Source organism: Pogoniulus pusillus, chromosome 2, assembly GCF_015220805.1.
Source record: "Pogoniulus pusillus isolate bPogPus1 chromosome 2, bPogPus1.pri, whole genome shotgun sequence".
NCBI classification, from domain to species: domain Eukaryota; kingdom Metazoa; phylum Chordata; class Aves; order Piciformes; family Lybiidae; genus Pogoniulus; species Pogoniulus pusillus.
In genome coordinates, this window is record NC_087265.1 from 32,671,161 (window position 1) to 32,679,516 (window position 8,356).

Below are 8,356 nucleotides of genomic sequence, written 5' to 3' on the forward strand. Positions count from 1 at the left end.
TGCACCAACCCTTCCTTCCATCCCCTTGTGCCCTCTCTCGCTGGCACAGCACTGCAACAGAGCAGATGAGCACCTGCAGGAGTTCCTGCCAGACCTGCAGAGCCCACAGAAGGCCACCCATGAGGCAGTCCTTGGGCTCCTTGGTATGCCATAACGCCGGGGTTCCCTCCCTGCCTGCAGGTCGGCCCCAGCACGCCAGGGCATTTGCCCTGTGGCTGTGGAGCTCCTGACCATCTGCTGGCTGGGCCAGCCGCGGGGCTCCTTTCGCCCTCTGCCACCTCTCGGCCTTGGCTGAGCCCTGCCAAGGGGAGGAAGGCTGGAGGGAGCCGGACTGGTGTGAGAAGCCTTGCTGCCGGGACAGCGGGATTTGTGCCGGGCTGTGGGCCTGGGGCTGTCCGGCTGGCAGAGCACGGCAGAAGCTCCAGGGCTTCCATGAGGGTAAGTGAGAGCAGTGGGTGTCAGCGGGGGCTGGCAAGGAAGAGGAAAGGCCAGGCCAGCTGGGGAGGGTTCTGCCAGAGCAGAGGAAAATGTCGGGGGCACACTGGGGGTTTGTGGCCAGCACTTTCCAGCTATTCCTGTTGGCCTCTGTTCTCTTCTGGCCATGGGAAGGGCTGGGGTGGGGGTGAACCTGGCAAGAGGACAGGTCTCCACAGAGCCGGTGTCTGGCTGGGGGTTTGTTCCTGTCATTTCCAGCCCTCCAAGGCTTGCCAAGTGACTTCAGCCTCTCCACCTCAAACATGTCTGAAACCTTAACCCTGCTAAGAGCTGCAGAGAAATCATTCCTCCAGATTTGGGCTGCAGCTGTATGGAGGAGGCTACCTTTTCTCTGAGGCTATGCTGCTGGAGACCTCTGCAGAGTTGATCCTCTGAGCCTGGGGGGAAGGCTGAATGGTTCCTGGTGTCTCCCTCCCTCCTGTCCATCTCCCTCCCTCCTGTCCATCTCCCTCCCTCAACTCTTCTCTAAGGGTGCTGTGTGCACTGTGTGCAGATGCAGAAACTAAGCATTGAATGGAAAAGAAAACAAAAAAAAGAAGAAAAAAAAAGGTCTGATTTCTAGTTGGAAAGACACTTCCATAAGCTGAAAAGACATTTCTGGCCAGCCATAGTATGTGAGTCTTTGCAGTTTCGAGTCAGCCAGATGCTAAAGCCAAGAGAAGCAAAAGCCAGGGCAGCTGACCCAAGCTGGCCAACAGAAGTATTCTGTACTACAAATGTCACACACACATCATAACCAGGGAATTTTGCTGGGGACAGTCTCTTCTGCTGATGACTGGCATCCCTGGAGCGTCCCTGCCATTCTGCTCCCAAGGCCCACTCCTGTTTTGTTGCCTGCGACAGTTTTGCTGGAGATGTGGTGCTTGCAGTGCCTGACATCCAGCATTCACTGCTGGGAGTGTGCTGCTGGTCACTACTGCCTTTGCTGAGTCCAACTTTGTGTAGTTTCTATTATTTTGTAATTATTTTTAATTTTCATCTCCATTTCACCATCCCCTCAATCCCCTCTATGTCTCCTTTCTCTTTCCCAGTTCTGTTTCCCAGAGGTATGAGGCCACTGGGTGGTAGAAACACATTTTCCAATGCAGGATGTGGCCATCCTTTGGTGGTGGTGAGCAGCACATGAATGGCTGTACATGCAAAGCTTGAACTATTTCTCTTCTGTCCCTCTTTCTTGAAACAGTCAGAGGCTGGACTATAGTTTGGTTCCAGCCCAGTGGTGTCAGAGGCTGGACCATAGTTTGGTTCCAGCCCAGTAGTGTCGCGGCCGCACTATAGTTTGGTTCCAGCCCAGTAGTGTCGGGGCCGGACTATAGTTTGGTTCCAGCCCAGTAGTGTCGCGGCCGCACTATAGTTTGGTTCCAGCCCAGTAGTTTCGGGGCCGCACTATAGTTTGGTTCCAGCCCAGTAGTGTCAGGGGCTGGACTATAGTTTGGTTCCAGCCCAGTAGTGTCAGGGGCTGGACTATAGTTTGGTTCCAGCTCAGTAGTGTCGGGGGCTGGACTATAGTTTGGTTCCAGCCCAATAGTGTCAGGGGCCGCACTATAGTTTGGTTCCAGCCCAGTAGTGTCAGGGGCTGGACTATAGTTTGGTTCCAGCCCAGTAGTGTCAGGGGCTGGACTATAGTTTGGTTCCAGCTCAGTAGTGTCAGGGGCTGGACTCTAGTTTGGTTCCAGCCCAGTAGTGTCAGGGGCCGCACTATAGTTTGGTTCCAGCCCAGTAGTGTCAGGGGCTGGACTATAGTTTGGTTCCAGCCCAGCAGTGTCAGGGGCTGGACTCTAGTTTGGTTCCAGCTCAGTAGTGTCAGGGGCTGTGCTATAGTTTGGTTCCAGCCCAGTAGTGTCAGGGGCCGCACTATAGTTTGGTTCCAGCCCAGTAGTGTCAGGGGCTGGACTATAGTTTGGTTCCAGCCCAGTAGTGTCAGGGGCCGCACTATAGTTTGGTTCCAGCTCAGTAGTGTCAGGGGCCACACTATAGTTTGGTTCCAGCCCAGTAGTGTCAGGGACTGGACTCTAGTTTGGTTCCAGCCCAGTAGTGTCAGGGGCTGGACTATAGTTTGGTTCCAGCCCAGTAGTGTCGGGGGCTGGACTATAGTTTGGTTCGAGCCCAGCAGTGTCAGGGGCTGGACTATAGTTTGGTTCCAGCCCAGTAGTGTCAGGGGCTGGACTATAGTTTGGTTCCAGCCCAGTAGTGTCAGGGGCTGGACTCTAGTTTGGTTCCAGCCCAGTAGTGTCAGGGGCCGCACTATAGTTTGGTTCCAGCCCAGTAGTGTCAGGGGCCGCACTATAGTTTGGTTCCAGCTCAGTAGTGTCAGGGGCTGGACTCTAGTTTGGTTCCAGCCCAGTAGTGTCAGGGGCCGCACTATAGTTTGGTTCCAGCCCAGTAGTGTCAGGGGCCGCACTATAGTTTGGTTCCAGCCCAGTAGTGTCAGGGGCCGGACTATAGTTTGGTTCCAGCCCAGTAGTGTCAGGGGCTGGACTATAATTTGGTTCCAGCCCAGTAGTGTCGGGGGCTGGACTCTAGTTTGGTTCCAGCCCAGTAGTGTCGGGGGCCGGACTATAGTTTGGTTCCAGCCCAGTAGTGCCGGGGGCTGGACTATAGTTTGGTTCCAGCCCAGTAGTGTTTGGGGCTGGACTATAGTTTGGTTCCAGCCCAGTAGTGTCAGGGGCCGCACTATAGTTTGGTTCCAGCCCAGTAGTGTCAGGGGCCGGACTATAGTTTGGTTCCAGCCCAGTAGTGTCAGGGGCTGGACTATAGTTTGGTTCCAGCTCAGTAGTGTCAGGGGCTGGACTATAGTTTGGTTCCAGCCCAGTAGTGTCAGGGGCTGTGCTATAGTTTGGTTGCTGCAGAGGGTGGCGAGCGGATTCAGCAGCAGAGGCAGCTGCTTGGTTTCCCCCCAACCCCTGGTGGAGGGGGGTGCGGGGGGAGTTCTGTAAACACCAGCAGGCCACATTGAGGACCCGGGGGGGGCTGTAACCTGCCTGTGGGCCGTAATTTGAGGACCCCTGCTTCAGAATATACCTGTCCAGCCAGGTTTCCCCTAACGTGGTGGATGCCTTCTATGTTTTGTGGCACAAGTTGCTTTCCTACGGAAATGTCCTGCAAGCACGGGTAGGGAATCTGACACAGGATAGAGAACTGCAGAGATGGGAGGCTGCATCATGACCCGCTGCTGGTATTTGAAGTTCCCAGGGGTTAGGAGAAACGCCTGCGCTGCTGGAGCCCACCCTAGGAATCCTGGCACGAAGCGTGCCCGAGTGCTGCAAATAAGCCAGTCTGCATTTCCTCACAGAGAGGGGTGCCTTACATGGTTTTGCCCCTGGCTGTTTCCTGCTTTTCCATTATTAATTTGATTTAAAACATTGATATGATACTGTCTCAAGGCAACTTTGCATCCAGTTATTTCCCTGCACCCTCAGTGTAAGTGGGTAGTAATTCTTGCTTTATGCCATTCCTATTATTTTCTTGTGTGGAGGATGTTAATGTATTTCCAATAACATTGTAAAACTGTCATCTCAGAAACATATAAAACTAATAATCTCCCTCTTAATTTATGAGCTGAATTTTCAGCTATCAGGAAATCTTCCTCATGAAAAGGAATATTAATGAAGTCGTATAAAATGCTTTTAAAATGTTTTTTTAAAGCATTTGCTTAAAAGATATAAATTTGCTCTTCAAGGTAAGTATCTGAAAAACATTGTCTTTTATCTGCAGTGTGGGCTTGGTCAGGGAGACACTGAAATGATACACAGCTAAAAATAGTGGCTGAAGCAAGGATAGATGAGTAGGCGAAGGTTGAAGGTGTTCTGCTCACCTAGGCTGGTGTTTGGTACACAGGTATTGCAAGTAAAGGATTGATGTAATCTAGATATGAATCACAGGCATAATTAAGCATGGGCTGAAATTAATTTGCTTCCTTGGATTCATAAATACAGGATGGTTTCAGCAGAGGCAAAAAAAAATGCAGAGTGAGGTTGTAACCCCGTGGTTCTAGTGACTGCAGCAGAACTGCAAGAGGTGGAGCACTCCTTGGTTTGTACAGCGTGCCCTGTTTCGGTTGGGGTACCTCCAGTTGCTAAAAGAAAAGGCTAATTTGTAATGAATAATTGATTCACGGGCTTCATTTCTTCCTTTCTCACAGAGAGCAAGTAGACATTATTTCTAAGAGTTGGTTTTGGCATTTTTTTTAATATTAGAAATACTTTTTGCTTAGTGGCTGATGCCAGTGTAGAATTTGAGCCATGAGGTACAGAAGACGCTTGTGCTGTGTTTTGTGCCTGGCTTGTATATGTGGGCTGACGGGGTCCTAAGGCTTGTGCTGGAGTGTAGTCGCTTAATCTCTGCCAAGCACTTGTTGATGGGCTTAGATTTGGAACACCTGATAGCTGACTCCCACAGATGTCTTCCTCAGGGAAACTTAAACAAGGGAAGAGATCCTACCTTGCTGGAGATGTACTTATATAGAATTAGTTGCTTTGGATAACTCTTGCCCTAAGATCTGTAGCAGTGTATTTCACTCAAGGCCTTGCCTCTTGCAGATTGGGAAACTCCACTTAACAGCAATAAAAAAACCATCAAAAACTTGCTGCAAACCTTTTAAATGGCCATCAAGACACAAGCTTGAGCTATAAAACCCACAAATCTGATGACAACAGATTATCCATTCAGAACAATTTTTGCAAGCTTTTGGCTTTCTGAGGTTTGATGCACAAGTACTTGAATGCTAAGAATTGCTGGTGCTGGTGGTGACTTTGATGCTGTCCTAGGCACTGAACCTTCAAGAGGCAGAGAAACTCCTGTGCTATGAGACTGTTGAATTGGGAAGTACTGCAGGAAAGGCTTCAGGAGCATTACTGTGTCACTATTGGGGTTGATGTGTGTATCTTTGCGCTTTCTGCCAGCACCATGTGATTGCATTCTGCTAGGGTGAATGCCCTTAGGATATTTGTTCACGTGCTCAGTGGTGATTGTTGTGTTTCCTTGGAGCTAGCCATTGCTAAAAGGTTTGTCTGCTAATAGAGCCACCCAGGGAACAGAGGCAGTGTCACAGAGTTGGTGATGGATTGCAATAAATGTGTGACTGTGATAGGCTGACTGCAGCTGCAGCTAAGCTTCCAGCCAGTCCCTTGCTCATCCTACTCAAGTGGGATGAGGAAGAGAATGAGAAGGGCAAAAGCAAGAAAAACGTCCAACTTCCAGGTTGAGATAAAGAACTTAGTAAGTGAAAAGTTAAAGAAAAGAAAAGAAAAGAAAAGAAAAGAAAAGAAAAGAAAAGAAAAGAAAAGAAAAGAAAAGAAAAGAAAAGAAAAGAAAAGAAAAGAAAAGAAAAGAAAAGAAAAGAAAAGAAAAGAAAAGTTAAGAAAAGAAAAGTTAAGTTTTCTTTTGGTTCAGTGTATGGAACCCATCTCTGCACAGCCTAGTCTCAGGAGCCAGATTGGTCCCTTTCAACCTTAAAGACTATGGTTTCATGTGTACCCTTTTGAGGCTTGTGAATCTCTTGCTGCTGCCGCCATGCAGGATGTAAGTCAAAACAATGCCTGGAGTAGCCTGCTTGATTAATTCTTGTTTTTGCTGCTCATGACTAAAACAGTTACCTGAGTTACGTGCTGATTTAAAGCTTGAGCGTGCCAGTGACTCTTTATCTCATGTCTAAAGCCTTGTGTAACTATTCAGAGACTCTGAAAGCCAGAGAATCACAGAATCAACCAGGTTGGAAGAGACCTCCTTTTCAAGGCAGGTGCCATGGTCTAGCCTTGAGCTCTGTGGTAAAGGGTTGGACTTGATGATCTATGAGGTCTCTTCCAACCTTGGTGATACTGTGATACTGTCATACTGTGATCAGCCAGTCCAACCTAGCACCCAGCCCTATCCAATCAACTGGACTAAAGATTAAAATGACAAGGTTGGCATGTATAAATCTTTCAGACTTGGCCTTTTGATTTTTCTGGTTATGGATCTCAATGCCTTTGGGAAATTACAGAAACATTTGCAGTTTTTCTGTGGAGAGAAAAATTGTAACTGGAGGAAAGAGGTTTCTCAAAAATGAATTCCTGCTAAAAACTCGTGACCTGTATTGGTCTGAAAGTGCATCTTGTCGTGACCTGTAGCCAGATACAGCCCTTTGTGCATCGAATCACACCAGTGCTGAGGGCTGAGTTTGAAATAGCATTAAGAGCAAGTGCTGGCACCAGGACTGAATGGCAGAAAGGCTGCGCCTCCTTCAGCAGCGCCAGATGCTTCCAATAGATGGCAGCGGAAGGCTTACAAGCGGCAGGGTGTGACACTGGCGGCTGCACTTAGCAGCTGATTGCTTCAGAAGCAGGAGGTAAATGTTTCGCTTGGTTTTGACTAGGATCTCAAATTTGATCAGGATTTGATTTGACTGGTGGTTACGAGCAACCTTTGTTACGAGTGCGAAAAATGCAACAGCGGAACTGAGGTGTCCTAGGGATAGAGAGAAATCCTTGTCAATAATAATAATAATAATAATAATAATAATAATAATAATAAAACCCTAAAAATGTGAAAGGAAATATAGCTCTTAGGCTTTGCAGGTAGCAATCACTGTGTCTGGAGGTGATGTTTGCCTTGCATCAGCTACAAAATTGTGCCAATGGCCCTGTAAGAGCTGTTACTGCTGTCCTGGCAGGGATAGGAAATATAAATATTTAAAGTTTCAAAGGCTGAAAGTTAAGAAGGGAGACCTCTGAGACTGTGCTGCAGCCTGTGATGTTTCAGAACAGTCACTCAATGTGTATGTTATGAGGCTTTGTTTGTTGTAATGTGTGCTTTCTGTTGCTTCACTCTCAAAGTTCACCTCCAGCAACGGCAGTAGAAACTGTGTAGGTTTAGATTGCCATGTATGGTACACCTTGGAAGTGCACCGCAGGAGAGGTTAGGATTTGCCTTTATGTGCCTACTAATGTTTCCCTTAGTCTTTGTATAACCACTGTTAAGTTCTGATGGCTTTCAGTATGGACATAGAAGAACTTCTGAGACTGTAGAGTAGGAAACTGCCATGGTATGAACTCTAGACTTATGAAACACACTTGGTTTCATCCTTAGTGTTGCACGTGTAGAAAGCTGAAGTGTCACTCTATTTGGCTGGTTTCACTTTACTCTGGTTTTGACTATCAAATCTTCAAGGGCTTTACAGTGGAAGGTTCCATGCAGAGTTGGGAAATGCAGCTGTCATGGCTACCATCTTGTTGAATAGTCTTGTTCAATTTCCAGTGACCTGGAAGAAGGGACAAAGTGTATCCTCAGCAAGTTTGCTCATTATGCAAACCAGAGAGGAGTGGCTGACACCCCAGAATGGCAATTCAGAGAGGCTGGAAAGCTGAGCAGAGAGGAAGCTCATAAAATTCAAGGGCAAGTGTGGAGTCCAGCACCTAGGGAAGTGTGGCCCCCTGCACCAGTGCAAATTAGGGGCTGACCTGCTGGAAAGCTGTTGTGCAGAGAAGGACATGAGAGTCCTGGTGGACAAGTTATCCGTGAACTAGCAATGTGTCCTTATGGCCAGGAAGACCAAAGGTATTTCAGGGTGCATTGAGTAGTCAGTGGATGTTCTGCTTCCCCTCTGCTCTGCCCTAGTGAGGTCACATCTGGAGCATTGTTCCCACTTCTTGACTCTCCAGTTCAAGAGAGGCAGTGAACTGGTGGAAACAGTCTAGTGTAGGGATAATAAGACGGTGAAGGGACTGGAGCTTCTCTCTTACGAGGAGAGGCTGACAAACCCAGGGCTGTTTAGTGTGGAGAAGACTGACAGTGGGTCTTATTAATGCTTGTCAAGATATCAAGGGTGGGTGTCAAAAGGTTGGGATCAGATTTCTTTGAGTGGTGCCCAGCAACAGGACAAGGT